This window comes from Salvelinus fontinalis, chromosome 21, assembly GCF_029448725.1.
Source record: "Salvelinus fontinalis isolate EN_2023a chromosome 21, ASM2944872v1, whole genome shotgun sequence".
Classification (NCBI taxonomy): Eukaryota; Metazoa; Chordata; class Actinopteri; order Salmoniformes; family Salmonidae; genus Salvelinus; species Salvelinus fontinalis.
The window spans coordinates 19,664,410-19,681,804 of NC_074685.1; positions in this window are offsets into that span (position 1 = coordinate 19,664,410).

Genomic DNA, 17,395 nt, shown 5'->3' on the forward strand with positions numbered 1-17,395 from the left:
AAATTGCAGGCCACACTACTTGCTTAGAGAGTTTTCAGCTACACTTTTCGTGGCTGTTTATTTACCACCACAGACAGATGCTGGCACTAAGACCGCACTCAGTCAGCTGTATAAGAAAATAAGCAAACAGGAAGCCACTCACTGAGAGGCGGCGTTCCTAGTGGCCGGAGACTTTAATGCAGGGAAACTTAAATCAGTTCTACCAAATTTCCATCAACATGTTAAATGTGCAACCAGAGGGGAACAAATTCTAGATCACCTGTACTCCACACACAGAGATGCGTACAAAGCTCTCCCTCGCCCTCCATTTGGTAAATCCGACCACAACTCTATCCTCCTGATTCCTACTTACAAGCTAAAATTAAAGCAGGAAGCACCAGTGACTCATACTATAAAAAAGTGATCAGATGAAGCAGATGCTAACACAGGTGTGAGTGTTGATGAGGACAAGGCTGGACATCACTCTGTCATGCTGATTGAGTTCGAATAACAGACTGGAAGCTTCAGACTTGTTCTTCCTCTGTCAATCATGGTTACCTGCGAGGAAACACGTGCCGTCATCATTGCATTGCACAAAAAGGGCTTCACAGGCAAGGATATTGCTGCCAGTAAGATTGCACCTGAATCAACCATTTATCGGATCATCAAGAACTTTAAGGAGAGCAGTCCAATTGTTGTGAAGAAGGCTTCAGGGTGCCAAATAAAGTCCAGCAAGCGCCAAGACCATCTCCTAAAGTTGTTTCAGCTGCTGGATCGGGGCACCACCTGTACAGAGCTTGCCCAGTCCTGGCAGCAGGCAGGTGTGAGTGCATCTGCACGCACAGTGAGGCGAATACTTTTGGAGGATGGCCTGGTGTCAAGAAGGGCAGCAAAGAAGCCACTTCTCTCCAGGAAAAACATCAGGGACAGACTGATATTCTGCAAAAGGTACAGGGATTGGACTGCTGACGACTGGGGTAAAGTAATTTTCTCTGATGAATCCCCTTTCCGATTGTTTGGGGTATCCGGAAAAAAGCTTGGTGAGAAGACAAGGTGAGAGCTACCATCAGTCCTAAGCATCCTGAGACCATTCATGTGTGGGGTTGCTTCTCAGCCAAGGGAGTGGGCTCACTCACAATTTTGCCTAAGAACACAGCCATGAATAAAGAATGGTACCAACACATCCTCCGAGAGCAACTTCTCCCAACCATCCAGGAAGAGTTTTGTGACAAACAATGCCTTTTCCAGCATGATGGAACACCTTGCCATAAGGCAAAAGTGATAACTAAGTGGCTCAGGGAACAAAACATCGATATTTTGGGTCCATGGCCAGGAAACTCCCCAGACCTTAATTAGTGATCCCTTCCCGCGCCAATCCCGTTAACGGGATTGATTTGACAACACCCAGTGAAATAGCAGCGCGCCAAATTCAAAAACAGAAATACCATAAATTGGTCTGCACCACGTAACCTGTTTGGGCTGCAAGCTGAATATTGAAAAAACTGGAAAATGTGTGCACATTTTCAAACGGCCTCCTAAGAAACTTTTTATTTTCCAATATGCATATATTTACTACTGTTGGATAGATAACAGTCTATAGTTTCTAAAAAGGTTTGAATTGTTTCTCTAAGTCGAACAGAAATATTTTTACAGCCATTTTCCCAGCCAAATTGAGATTTTCAAAATGCGATGTGTCTCTTTAAGACCTTCTCTATAAAAGGCCCTTTGACTTAGGACCATAGGGACACTTCACACGCCTTCCTCAGGCTGTAATGCGGAAGTGAGAATTGAAAGGAGTCGAATATCTCGTCCATGGACTGAATAACACACCTTCTTGTGAGACCTGCGCAGTTAAAAAAAAATTCCGGGCACGAAGTATAATTTGGTCTCGGCTTCTGGAACAAGTTAGATAACGGTGAATAGGATGTCTGACTACGATATTATTTGATACATGTCACAAAATCATCCTAAAGTATGTTTTTTCAATATACTTTAATTATATTATTGCAATTTATTCTGGACTTTAGATGTGATACGACGGAAGAATTTTTTGAAGAAACGCTGTGTAGCGCCGCAATGCTATTGTGCTAGCTAACCAAAGAGGGAAATAATTCGTTCTGGAACCCAACTAAAGACTCTACTGGACATTGGACCCCGTTACAACATTCTGATGGAATATCAAGAAAGATAAGACCCAATTTGGGATGCTTTTTCATATATCTGTTGAGCTGTGCTGTGCTAAGTGGGCTAACTGTGCTAGGCTAGCGCTTGACCAATGCTATTGCTGACTTATGCTAGCTTATGTTGTTAGCTAATATAACGATATATTGTGTTTTCGCTGTAAAACACTTCAAAAATCGGAAATGTTGGCTTTATTCACACGATATCTGTCTTTCATTAGTTATCCACCATATGTTTTTCTGAAATGTTTTATGAGGTGTAATTAGTAGCCGACGTTGGTGTATGTATTTTCTCTGGCTACTCCCGTCTGGATTCAGACTCTAGCTATGTGTTAGCATTTTTGGGTAGCATCAATGTAAAACTGATTTATAGCTAAAATATGCACTTTTTATGAACAAAACATAGATTTATTGTGTAACATGTTATATGACTGTCATCTGAGGTAGTTTTTTCTGGGCTCTTTAGGTTGGTTTTAGTTTATTTCGGTTGGCTTGTGCATGCTACTTCAATCATAATTCATACTTCATAATCATATCCATACGTGTCTGTCCACTTTTGTATTTGGTGGTGAGCTAACATAAATATATGTGGTGTTTTCTCTGTAAAACATTTAAAAAATCGGACATGTTGGCTGGATTGACAAGATGTTTATCTTTCAAATGCTGTATTGGACTTGTTAATGTGTAAAAGTTAAATATTTTTAAAAAATAGATTTTGAATTTCGCGCCCTGCAGCTGTTGTCATTTTCGTCCGATTTCGGGCTTGCAGCCCAAACACTCATAGTGACTCAGGGCTAATCTCTATAGCCATCCAGCTAATTACGAGCAAATGGCTATACGAAAAGAGATGTTGGAGTCCATTTCCCGGAGCTTGGCCAAGATAGCATGAAGTAAAACGGTGGCACCATTTTCCCACCTGCATCTCCACCTCAACCCTTCATTTAGCTTTACGATTTTGTCCCCCAACTGCATCCACTTCTTGTGACAAGCTTCCCATTCAATGGATGTGTTAAAGAGGTAAATGGAACTTGACCAAAACAATGGAAATGCCATGGAAACACGAATGGGGAATGATCCCGAATCTCCTCATTGTCCCCCTGCAAAATTAGGCTATTGTTTATATGTGTATTTCACTCTGAGACAAAAAATGGAGTGTAATGCTTGTATGGATGTCAACCGCAATACATGTTCATGTCCTTTTCATTGTCATCAATCAACTGCATTACAGTTAAAAATGTCTGCCCCCATGATATCTGTATGCTAGCTATGCTACCAGCTTATACGAAAGTGAGTTAGCATTTAGCTGTGACTTCTTCTAAACCTGAAAAGGGACAACTTCTAAATATTATGCAGGAAATATATCCAAATCAGACTTTGGTAGCCACATTGTGGGCATGTTACAATACATCCATCATGACAGATTTGACGAATGTCCACTTTGTTAGATTATATTTGTTGAATGTGCGCCAATCCAGCATCCTATCCACCACAGTCTGCATTCCACTGACTTCTTTATCGCATCTTTATCGCATCTAAAGATGATTATATTTATGAACTTGTTCTGATAGCCTTTTGTCAAAGTTCTGCATGATTGTTGTAAAGGAAGTTGTCAAGGAAGTAAGTTTGTGTATATACAGGAAGTACCGCCCTCACCTACTGTCAACCAATCATGTCAATACGGAGCTATACGGAGGTCTTCGCATTGTTACAAAATTTGGGAGATGCACTGCATCAACGTATGGAGCTCATTTTGGAGCCTCCGGGCCGCATTCTGGATCCAGCATACATTGGCTTTAAGCAACTTATCATACCCTATCCAACTTCAGTCTGTTCTCCTGTGTCCCTGGTACAAAATTGTCTGAGTTAGTCTCTCTGGACTACATATCTGATTGGCTGACATAATAAATAACGTGTTTAAAAATGTTTCATGTCAATTATATGTATCTTTCATTTGGTGTCTTGGACTTGTGATTTCATGAACATTTTATTTTATGATATCCCTGTAACTTTAGGCTAGGCTATGCTAGTCAGCTTTTGTGATGGGGGGGATCCCGGATCCGGGTTTGTGAGGCGTTAGAGGTTAATGTAAGATTTTCTATATGGAGCAGTGTATGAATTGTATAAATGACTATTGTTTTCTAGACATGTATTTCTCAGTCATTTACAGAATTGTAAAATGGGTTTAAGTGGAATATAACACAACATGTAAAAAAACATATTTTGAAACACTCCTGTGCGTAGTTAGGGACGACATGTTACTGTGCCAGCACAATGACTGTTGAAAATTAACACAAGGTATCGTCCCTAACTAGACACACGGATGTGTGTAATAAGGGAAAACGTAGGGGAAAGTGATAGTGGAAAGCACACATTCCAACCAACACAAATAGACTGCTGCTGTGTGCATTCAGCCACACTGCTCTCTGACCCTACTGTAGACTTAGCATTCAGCCCATAGCCACAGTCACACCCTGCCCCTCACCCACACACACACACACAGGCTGGAACGGCACAGGTACCCTTTCTCCACGTGACAAACTATTCACTGAGATCACAGAAAAATTAACACAAGGTATCGTCCCTAACTAGACACACGGATGTGTGTAATAAGGGAAAACGTAGGGGAAAGTGATAGTGGAAAGCACACATTCCAACCAACACAAATAGACTGCTGCTGTGTGCATTCAGCCACACTGCTCTCTGACCCTACTGTAGACTTAGCATTCAGCCCATAGCCACAGTCACACCCTGCCCCTCACCCACACACACACACACAGGCTGGAACGGCACAGGTACCCTTTCTCCACGTGACAAACTATTCACTGAGATCACAGAGGAGGCTAACACTGTAACAGTACAGAAAGAGGAGTATGCGTGCATACAAGTGTGTGTGTGTGTGTGCACGACTGCATCTCTGTGTATGTGTGTCATGTGAGTGTTTATTTTCCATCATCTTTTGTTTTTTTTATTGTCCTTTGAAACAGAGTCATGGCGTTCATGTCGCTGGCTGCTGATTTCTCTCACAGCGCTGTCTGTCTGCCAGCTAACCCTGGGCAACGCACCTTATAACTGTCACCTAAGAGCACCTCTGGGCCCCACATAAAACACAGCTGAGAGGAGCGTTAGAGCTCCATGCTCACTTGCTACCTATCACTAGCGTGGAAGGACTCTGACCAATCTTCACACTCTCTACTTGTTCCGAGGCACCTCCAGGACCGTAGGGAGCATCAAAGTTCACAATGTGGGTGAACATGATGGAGGGAGGTGAGACAGGAGGGAGAGATTAATAAAGAGGTGAGCTCCTGTGAGCAGTGTAGGAGGCTGGTAGTGAGGGCAGAGGTGACTCTCAATCAATAAACAGCTATGAGCCTCAGACTATGGCTCTCTGCCAACAGTGATTATTAAGTCCTATCGTGGGAACAAGACATGTGGTCATGTGACTTCACTAATGTATAGATTAGGTCATTAGTGAACTCAATGGGAGTAATCAGGGAAATGTATCTCTATTAGCTTTGTCACATGTCATTACCTCATCCCTTTGACTGAGTTGGAAAAGGCCGATCTGTAGGTCAATGAAAAGGCACCTTTTAAGGTGATCTGAAAGGAAGTAGTTAAGGTAGCTCATTCTATACTCCCCTCATTAGACTGTTTGCAGGGATTCTTAAGTGTGTCATCCAATTCGAATACACTTTTGGTTAAGTTATTTTCTAATCTTAACTTAATTTCCACTTATTAGAAGAATTGTAGAGAGACGAGGAGCCTGTGTGTGTGTGTGTGTGTGTGTGTGTGTGTGTGTGTGTGTGTGTGTGTGTGTGTGTGTGTGTGTGTGTGTGTGTGTGTGTGTGTGTGTGTGTGTGTGTGTGTGTGTGTGTGTGTGTGTGTGTGTGTGTGTAGGTCTCGGCATTTAGAAATGAATGTGTTGACAGACGGGTGTCTTCCTTTAGTGTTTAGAAGGAGAAAGAGAATACGTCTTGGTTAAGTTTGAGAAGAGAATTGGAGGGAGGGAGGGAAATGCATTTTAGACATTCGTTTTTTCTGAATGCTTAAACACTAACAGTGATTCTTGAAGCACTATCTCTGAAACCATTAACACTTGTAGCCAATGCATTTACCAAGTGTGCCAAACTGAATGCACGTTCTCTGCTTTACACTCAGTTTGTAATTTTATAACACACTTTTGCAAAACTGTACACTGTTGTGTAAACATGTAAACATTTGTCTCTACAGTACATTGCTACACTATTTCGTCAATTGCCTTTCCACAGTGGCACATGCTAAAACACTTTTAGATAATGAGTTCACTTACAAATCAGTGCTTGAGCACATTTATTTGCGTTGTTTGTAACTTATTTTTTTACTTTTTTACCCAGTACATCACCCAGTACGCCAAGCTTCCTGCCATCCAGGACCTCTATACCAGCCGGTGTCAGAGGAAGATCCTATAAATTGTCAAAGACTCCAGCCATCCTAGTGATAGACTGTTCTCTCTGCTACTGCACGGCAAGCGGTACCGGAGTGCCAAGTCTAGGTCAAAGAGGCTTCTAAACAGCTTCTACCCCCAAGCCATAAGACTCCTGAACACCTAATCAAATGGCTGCCCAGACTATTTACATTACCCCCCCTCTCCTCTCCCCCTCTTTTACACCACTGCTACTCTCTGTTGTTATCATCTATGCATAGTCACTTTAAACAACTTATTTGGGGTAGGGGGCAGTATTTTCACGTCCGGATGAAAAGCATGCCCAGAGTAAACGGCCTGCTACAAAGCGATAAAAGCTATAATATGCATATTATTAGTAGATTTGGATAGAAAACACTCTGAAGTTTCTAAAACTGTTTGAATGATGTCTGTGAGTATAACAGAACTCATATGGCAGGCAAAAACCTGAGAAAAAATCCAACCAGGAAGTGGGAAATCTGAGGTTGGTCGATTTTCAACTCAGCTCATATTGAAGACACAGTGGGATATTGGTAATGTTGCACTTCCCAAGGCTTCCACTAGATGTCAACAGTCGTTAGAACCTTGTCTGATGCTTCTACTGTGTAGTGGGGCCAAAGGAGAGAGGAAGGAGTCAGGTCTATCACGACCTGAACATGCCCTGACCATGCGCGTTCACGTGAGAGCGGGCTCTGTTCCATCGCACTTCTGAAAACAAAGGAATAATCGGGTTGGAACTTTATTGAAGAATTATGTTGAAAACATCCTAAAGATTGATTCAATACTTCGTTTGTCATATTTTTACGGACTGTAATATAACTTTTGTAACTTTTCGTCCGTACTTTCCGCTGGACCTGCCCGCGCATCGTGAGTTTGGAAAGTGTACTGAACGCTAGAACAACAAGGAGGAAGTTGGACATAAATGATGGACATTATCGAACAAAACAAACATTTATTGTGGAACTGGGATTCCTGGGAGTGCATTCTGATGAAGATCATCAAAGGTAAGTGAATGTTTATGTTACTTCTGACTTCTGTTGACTGCATAATATGGCGGATATATTTGTGTCTTGATTTGGTTCTGAGCGCCGACTCAGATTATTGCATGGTTTGCTTTTTTCGTAAAGATTTTTTGAAATCTGACACAGCGGTTGCATTAAGGAGAAGTGCTTCTAAAATTCCATGCATAACAGTTGTATCTTTTAGCAATGTTTATTATGAGTATTCCTGTAAATTGATGTGGCTCCCTGCAAAATCAAAGGATGTTTTTGAACTTCTGAACGTAATGTAAACTCAGATTTTTTTATATAAATATGAACTTTACCGAACAAAACATACATGTATTGTGTAACATGAAGTCCTATGAGTGTCATCTGATGAAGATCATCAAAGGTCAGTGATTAATTTTATCTATATTTCTGCATTGTTGTGAATCCTCTCTTTGGCTGGAAGAATGGCTGCGTTATTCTGTGAATAGGCACTCATCTAACACTGTCACGTTCCTGACCTATTTATGTTAGTTTTTGTGTGTTAGTTGGTCAGGACGTGAGGTTGGGTGGGCATTCTATGTTATCTGTTTCTATGTTGGTTTTGGTTTGCCTGGTATGGCCCTTGATTAGAGGCAGGTGGTTTGCGTTTGCCTCTAATTAAGAGTCATATTTAGGTAGGGCATTCTCACTGTTTGTTTGTGGGTGATTGTCTTCCGTGTCAGTATGTTTGTTCGTACCACACTGGACTGTAGCGTTTGTTTGTTTCGTTTCGATGTCGTCTGTTTCCTGTACGTAAGTTTATGTTTAGTTATGTAAGTTTATGTTCAGGTTTCGTCAACGTCGTTTTCTTGTTTTGTAGTTTGAAAGTGTTTTGTTTCGTTTCGTGTTTGCCATCATCGTTATTAAATAAAAGATGGCTTATTTCCCAAAGCCTGCGTTTTGGTCAGAAGATCCTTCTCTCCTCACCTCTTCCGAGGATGAGGAGAGCACAAGCCGTTACAGAATCACCCACCACGCTAAGACCAAGCGGCAAGGGAAAACGAAACGGAGTAAGGGACAGGAGAGAAAGGAGCAATGGACATGGGACGATGTTTTGGATGGAAAAGGTGTCTACACATGGGAGGAGATCCTAGCTGGTAGAGATCGCCTCCCATGGGAACAGCTGGAGGCACTGAGGAGAGCGGAGGCTACCGGAGAGAGGAACCGGAGCTATGAGGGAACGCGTCTGGCACGGAAGCCCGAAAAGCCCGTAAGTAATTCCCAAAAATTTCTTGGGGGGGGGCTAGGAGGTAGTGGGCCAAGGGCAGGTAGGAGACCTGCGCCCACTTCCCAGGCTTACCGTGGAGAGCGGGAGTACGGGCAGGCGCCGTGTTACGCAGTAGAGCGCACGGTGTCTCCTGTACGAGTGCATAGCCCAGTGCGGGTTATTCCACCTCCCCGCACTGGTAGGGCTAGATTGAGTATTGAGCCAGGTGTCATGAGGCCGGCTCAACGCGTCTGGTCTCCAGTGCGTCTCCTCGGGCCGGCATACATGGCACCTGCCTTACGCATGGTTTCCCCGGTTCGCCTACATAGCCCGGTGCGGGTTATTCCACCTCCCCGCACTGGTCGGGCAACCGGGAGTATTCAACCAGGTAAGGTTGGGCAAGCTCAATGCTCAAGAGTGCCAGTACGCCTCCACGGTCCGGTATTTCCGGCACCACCTCCCTGCCCCAGCCTAGTACCTACAGTGCGCACTAGGCTACCAGTGCGTATCCTGAGCCCTGTTCCTCCTCCACGCACTCTCCCTGTAGTGCGTGTATCTAGCCCGGTGCCTCCAGTTCCGGCCCCACGCACTAAGCTACCAGTGCGTCTCCAGAGCCCTGTACAAACTGTATCTTCTCCCCCTACTAATCCTGATGTGCTTGTCCTCAGCCCGGTGTCACCAGTGCCGGTACCTCGCATCAGGGATAGAGTAGGCTTTGAGAGTACAGTGTGCCCTGTCCCTGCTCTCCGCACTAGTAGGAAGGTGCTTGTCATTAGCACGGTGCCTCCAGTTCCGGCACCACGCACCAGGTCTACAGTGTACCGTATCCGGCCAGAGCCATCCGTCTCCCCAGCGCCATCTGAGCCATCCGTCTCCCCAGCGCCATCTGAGCCATCCGTCTCCCCAGCGCCATCTGAGCCATCCGTCTCCCCAGCGCCATCTGAGCCATCCGTCTCCCCAGCGCCATCTGAGCCATCCGTCTGCCAGGAGCCTGCAAAGCCGCCCGTCTGCCATGAGCCTGCAAAGCCGCCCGTCTGCCATGAGCCTACAGAGCCGTCAGCCAGACAGGAGCCGCTAGAGCCGTCAGCCAGACAGGAGCCGCTAGAGCCGTCAGCCAGACAGGATCTGCCAGAGCCGCCAACCAGACAGGATCTGCCAGAGCCGCCAACCAGACAGGATCTGCCAGAGCCGCCAACCAGACAGGATCTGCCAGAGCCGCCAACCAGACAGGATCTGCCAGAGCCGCCAGCGAGCCATGAGCAGCCAGAGCCGTCAGAGCGCCATGAGCAGCCAGAGCCGTCAGAGCGTCATGAGTAGCCAGAGCCGTCAGAGCGCCATGAGCAGCCAGAGCCGTCAGAGCGCCATGAGCAGCCAGAGCCGTCAGAGCGCCATGAGCGTCGAGAGCCGTCAGTCTGCCATGAGCGTCGAGAGCCGTCAGCCTGCCATGAGCGTCGAGAGCCGTCAGCCTGCCATGAGCGTCGAGAGCCGTCAGCCTGCCATGAGCGTCGAGAGCCGTCAGCCTGCCATGAGCGTCGAGAGCCGTCAGCCTGCCATGAGCGTCGAGAGTCGTCAGTCAGCCATGAGCTGCCCTTCAGCCTGAAAAGGCTAGATATCCAGAACTGCCCATCAGTCCAGAGCTGTCTCTCTGTCCGGAGCTGCCTTTCAGTCCGGAGTTGCCCCTCTATCCTGATCTCCCTCTCTATCTTTATCTACCTCTATATTCTTATCTATCCCTCTGTCTTGGTTTATCTCTCTGTCCCGGTGTTGTCATTATTAGATATGTTATTAAGAGGATTTTGTGGGGGAAGAAAGAGGGTGGACATTCTTGGAGGGAGGAGGCTAGGATGGATTATGGTGGGGTGGGAACCGCGCCCGGAGCCTGAGCCACCACCGTGGTTAGATGCCCACCCAGACCCTCCCCTAGACTTTGTGCTGGTGCGTCCGGAGTTCGCACCTTGTGGGGGGGGTACTGTCACGTTCCTGACCTATTTATGTTAGTTTTTGTGTGTTAGTTGGTCAGGACGTGAGGTTGGGTGGGCATTCTATGTTATCTGTTTCTATGTTGGTTTTGGTTTGCCTGGTATTGCTCTTGATTAGAGGCAGGTGGTTTGCGTTTGCCTCTAATTAAGAGTCATATTTAGGTAGGGCATTCTCACTGTTTGTTTGTGGGTGATTGTCTTCCGTGTCAGTATGTTTGTTCGTACCACACTGGACTGTAGCGTTTGTTTGTTTCGTTTCGTTTCGATGTCGTCTGTTTCCTGTACGTAAGTTTATGTTTAGTTATGTAAGTTTATGTTCAGGTTTCGTCAACGTCGTTTTCTTGTTTTGTAGTTTGAAAGTGTTTTGTTTCGTTTCGTGTTTGCCATCATCGTTATTAAATAAAAGATGGCTTATTTCCCAAAGCCTAAGTTTTGGTCAGAAGATCCTTCTCTCCTCACCTCTTCCGAGGATGAGGAGAGCACAAGCCGTTACAAACATAATCGTTTGGTTTGCTTTCGTCATAAAGCATTTTTGAAATCGGACACTGTGGCTGGATTTACAACAAGTGTATTTTAAAATGGTGTAAAATACATGTATGTTTGAGGAATTTTAGTTATGGGATTTCTGTTGTTTTGAATTTGGCGCCCTGCAGTTTCACTGGCTGTTGAAGAGGTGGGACGCTACCGTCTCATGTACCCTAGAGAAGTTAATAACTCTACCTTCATGCACATATTACCTCAACTAACCTGTGCCCCCGCACATTGACTATTGTTATTTTGCTGCTGCTCTTTAATTATTTGCTACTTGTATGTCTTATTCTTATCTGTGTTTTTTTTAAACTGCATTGTCGATTAGGGGCTGGTAAGTAAGCATTTCACTCTAAGGTCTACACCTGTGGTACTCGGCGCATGTGACTAATACAATATTTTTTCATTTTATTATAAATAGGCCACAGGTAAACATTTGATTTATACAACAATGGAGGCCAATATTGGACAGAGAGCAAGAGGGGTGAGAACTAGAGGAGGGCGAGGAGGAGGAAGAGGAGGATGAGGACGAGGAGCTGAAGAAGTAAGAGGAGGAGGAGAAGGAAGAGGTGAAGTAGGATGGGGAAGAGGAAGGGGAGTCAGGAACACAATAACTGAATAAATCAGAGTGACTGTGGTTGACCATGTTGTCAACCATGGGATGAGCATGAGGGAGGCTGGGCAACGGGTTCAACCAAATCTGAGCCGCTATACTGTTGCAGGTATCATCCGGATAATTCGAAATCAGAACTGGTGAGTAACTGTAAGTGCTGTAGTCTTACTGGTACAGTAATATGTACTGTACTTTCATAATGAGAAGGATCTATCACTAAAACCATGCAAATGTTTTTACAGAACTGCAAGAAAACCAGTATCTGGTGGATGAGGTCGACTGTTCACCCCAGAACAGGAGACCCACATTGTAAATATGGTCATTTCAAATAACTGCATCAGACTCAGAGAACTGCAGGACCACATAATGGCAGATAACACTATATTCCAAAATGTCAACAGAGTGAGTCTCTCTGCACTGTTAAGTCTACTGAAACGCAATATAATTAGGATAAAGCAGCTGTACAGAGTCCCTTTCGAAAGAAACTTAGACCGTGTAAAACAACTGAGATATGAATATGTGCAGGTAAGCTATACTATCCTATCATTGATACTGGAAGTGTATGGTGCTACATCATATTGACTGATCCCTGTCTTTTCGTACTGTGCTATATTGTTTTGTCTTGTTTCTTTCAGAGTCATGAAATATTTTCGGACACCGTCCCATCATCAACGTCGTGGCAACATAATAATGTGTGCTGCTTTTAGTCAAAACGGCGTCCTTCACCATCATGCAATCCTAGGCCCATACAACACTGCACAAATGATCGCATTTCTGGATACCCTCCTCAACAGACTAATCCTTAATGACCAGGGGCCACAGCAGCCCAGATACGTTATCATCTGGGACAATGTTACTGCACATTTTTTGTTTGAGGAGTGTTAGAACATTTTGAGAAAAAAAAAAACTTTTCCCCTTATTTGTATTGATAGTGTGTTATGTTCGGAATACACATCCATACTTTACACATTTGGATACCTGCGTATATGTGTGTTTACTACATGTTTGACAAAACTTTATTGCAAACTGCTATGCCCTGCACACAGAAAAAGCAAAAGTGTTTTCATTTATACTATCAGTGCGTAATTGGTGCTTCGTGTGCTTATTCAAATTATGGTTTATGTGTACTGTATTTACGCAAAAACATATATTTTTTAAAGAGTATGAAGAGTTTGTCAATAACGGTTTGCTTTTGCAAGAGATGTATAATGTTTTTCTGGTTTGGTGTACGTTTTTCTGGTTAGTGTGTAGAGTTTTGCAAAATAGCCTGTAGTGCCTAAGCAATCAGAAAAAACTGTAATAACAGTAATTAGTGTGTGATTGAAATGGACTAAAGGTTGCTCAAGGCAATCACTATGATTTAATAATCCACTGCAAATGACAAACTGCAGATATATTGGTGGGTCTGCTGCACTGTGTATGAGAACACTGTTTTGACAGGTGATTTTGGTTTCTACATTGAAACTGTCATGAATGAAGCTTAGTCATGCACACTGTTGTGAATTATGCATCTATGAAATATATAATTGTCATTATCTACAAGTTAATCAAATAAGTAAGCTAATGAATCTATTGCCTAAGAGATCGGTGTAGTTTAAGTGGTTCTTGAATATTGACTGGATAATATGGTAGACAGAGTGGATGGAGACAGAACCCCGTTAGGTAGAAGTAACCATTCACACGACCACCTCAGTCTCTTACTTTCTGTTTCAATCAAACTGGTTAGACATAGGTTAAGCTCTGTCCATTGAGAATAAAGATCCTAACAGAGTTGGGTAACACTGGTTCTTCATGTTTCAGCACTGGCTGCCAGCCTCTTCTCTGGAGGCAGTAGAAAGATCGAAACGATAACGACCTCATCAAGAAATAAAACTCTCATCTCATTCCTTTTTCATTTAGACTGAGGTAAATATCTTCCTGAATCAAATATCCATCCTTTTGAATATGCGATATTGAGATAAGGCTGCTGCCTACCATTTAAAATAATCTAATCATTGGGGTAGTAAGAAGTCAATCTCAGTGAAGCACGAAGATGGCCGTGTCACTGTGGCCTTATTAAACCACACAGCCCTGCATTAATGGAGTTAGGACCGATAGTAAACCCAGCTTTTACTATTCGGCTTGACTTTTATGTCTCCTGTGGGTGTCACCCTTTATTATTTTTTTAAACTTTTTTAAACGTATTCTTTTTTTTTACAAGGCAAGTCAGTTAAGAAAAAATTCTTATTTAAAATGACAGCCTACCCCGGCCAAACCCTAACGACGCTGGGCTAATTGTGCATCGCCCTATGGGACTCCCAATCACGGGCCGGTTGTGATACAGCCTGGAATCGAACCAGGGTCTGTAGTGACGCCTCTAGCACTGAGATGCAGTGCCTTAGACCGCTGCACCACTCAGGAGCCCTTAAAACACCTTCCCCCCAGAAACAATGGTGAGGAAGTGATGTCACATTGATAAAAGCTAGTCTGATTGTTGATCTGAATGTTTAACCACTATTAGACAATACCATGCATTATTAATGTTCCGTGACGGGAAAAACGCGGCTGTTAATGCCCTCAAAGTGGAAAACGGAAATCACACAACTCTTTTCTGACTGAGAATCACATTGGCTCAGATCAGATCATCCTCTTATAAGCATTATAATTTACAACTAATATAAGGCCCACCTAGCAACAGTGGCAGCACTGCCTGCCTGAACCGAGAATTTAATTAAACTCAGTTACCGGGTACTCAACCATGCAAGAACTACGCCTCTATCCCTCCCGCTTCCACATCTCTCTCCTCTCTCTCTCAAAGTTTTGCCAGAAACTTTGTCACCGTCACAAGTAGTCTCCCCACTAATTCCACAGCATAGTTTGGAACGTCCACCAAAACACTTTGGATACATTTTAAAAGTTTAAAGAAGTGAGATTTTCTTCACCCAAAGGATATTAAAGCTGGAATCATTATTTTAAACAATAACAAAGCGGACACCCCGCCTGTGTTTTGGTCAAAGCTGAGGGATGGGCCTGGAGAAATGTAACTACTCTCAAATTCAAAGCAATACCTATAAGGACTGACCTATAAGGACTGATATCAAAATTATAGTTTTAACCATGTTTTATGGCTATACAGTTTCTGTTTACACTTCATTTGTTAAAACACATTGGAGTGTGACAAGCTTATGTTTTGGTTTCTGATGAGGTACGACAGTTATGACTTAGCTCAACTAAGCTCATGAGGCATTTTCTTCAAGAATCAATGGGTATACATCATGCATTTATAAGTCCAAAAATGAATGTATTAATTAAGGATTCTAGCTTTAATATACAGTTTATGGTGCACATGGTGAGATATTACATTTTGGCCTATTGATGAAAAAAAAAATCAAGTATTATTGTAGAATGTATACGTCAGACTATATTCCCCTTTATTCAGTATGCACTGTGCCATGGTCACGGCCTGAATATTTATTTAGATTATTCCAACCACTTCGGCGTGGTATGCCTGTTTACATTGAGCCCTGCTTGTGCTTGGTGTTTCATGCTGGCTCTCATGTCTGGCTGTTAGTTGCAGGTGTTAGCGTTGCTTCTGTAGTGTGAGTGTACGTGTGAGGCAGATGCTCTCTGATCTTTGGTCCCTGTGTACTTTCCCAGCATGTATCCATGCCTGTGTTCCCGGGGGGCTTGTCAACATTACATCTCTGTTTGACCTGCCACTCTGCCCACACAGTGAAATTTATTATTTACCAGAGCCAATCAACACAGGGCTGCTCAGGCTTCCCACAATACAGCAGCGCTGGCTGCTTTTAGCCAAGCACTATTTATTATTTAGATACCAGGTTGACTTCCTCAGGCACACAGAGAAAGACCACTGGCGGATTGAAATACAAACAAGTTCAAACTCCCAGCTGTCACTCAACACTGTGTGGACATGCTCTGAAGTTGAACATGTATGGGTTTTTTATTCACTCACTTGACTTTTTCTCTTCTTTTACTTTCCTTAGATGAGTTTGATGACTAGGCTACCATTTGCCACAAGATACAGTATTTCCCTCCATATACACAGAAAAACTGTTTCCCACCTGGACACAGCAACATAAACAATTTACTAAACAATGTAAAGATCTTTACTTCTGGCATGACAGGAAACCTTGACACACTTTGTCCGTAGCAGAAGAAGCATCTCTCACAGCTAGGATCTTCTATGTGAAGTATTAGTCAGTGTCAGCAGCATGATGGAGTGGGACTGAGGTCAAAATACCTCCGGACCGCACCTCAAAAAGACAAGTTAAGGACATAGTGCATTTTATGAAATGGCTAAGCTCAGTCACAGTAGTGTCCCACTCGGAACCCCACAGACAGCACTCTGCTCTACTCTGATTACAGTCATTAGCACTAATCAACAGCAGTGTGTTGGTGCAGTCGCAATAGCCTTCTCAATGGGGATCATCATGATCATAGTGTTCATTGTGGACAGGGGGGTCAAATTGTACAGTACTTATTTGATTCTCTGTGAGCTAAGTGATCCAACTGTCTTTTTCTTCTTCTTTTCGTGTGTACTTATTAAAGTGAAAATTGTTATATTAGTGTATATACAGGGACTGGGCCCCAAAGGTCTTCATTTTGTCGACTCAAAACAATTACAGGCAGTGATATTAGTATTAGACAGTGATAGTGTCTGTTAAGATGTTATGTATCTTTACATTTTTAATTAAGACAGCTTCTTCTCTCAGTAAAGAGTTGCTATGCCTCTAAAACTACAGGTATGTAAGGGCTGTCTCTCTCCTCATCCTCGGACGAGGAGAGGAGAGAAGGATCATCAGACCAAAATGCAGCATTCGGGAAATAAGCCATCTTTTTATTATTAACGACGGCAACACGAAACAAAACACTTTCAAATATACAAAACAAGAAAATGACGTTGACGAAACCTGAACATAAACTTACATAACTAAACGTAAACTCACGGACAGGAAACAGACGACATCAAAATAAACGAACAGCCAAACAGTTCCGTATGGTACATACATTCGACGACACAGGAGACAATCACCCACAAACAAACAGTGAGAACACCCTACCTAAATATGACTCTTAATTAGAGGAGAACGCAAAACACCTGCCTCTAATTAAGAGCCATACCAGGCAACCAAAACCAACATAGAAACAGATAACATAGACTGCCCACCCAAAACACATGCCCTGACCTAAACACATACAAAAAACAACATAAAACAGGTCAGGACCGTTACAGAAACCCCCCCTCAAGGTGCGAACGCCGGGCGCACCAGCACAAAGTCCAGGGGAGGGTCTGGGTGGGCAGTTGACCACGGTGGTGGCTCCGGCTCTGGACGCTGTCCCCACACCACCATAGTCACTCCCCGCTTCTGTCTTCCCCTCCCAATGACCACCCTAAAACTAACATCCCCTAAATGAATGGCCAGCACCGGGACAAGGGGCA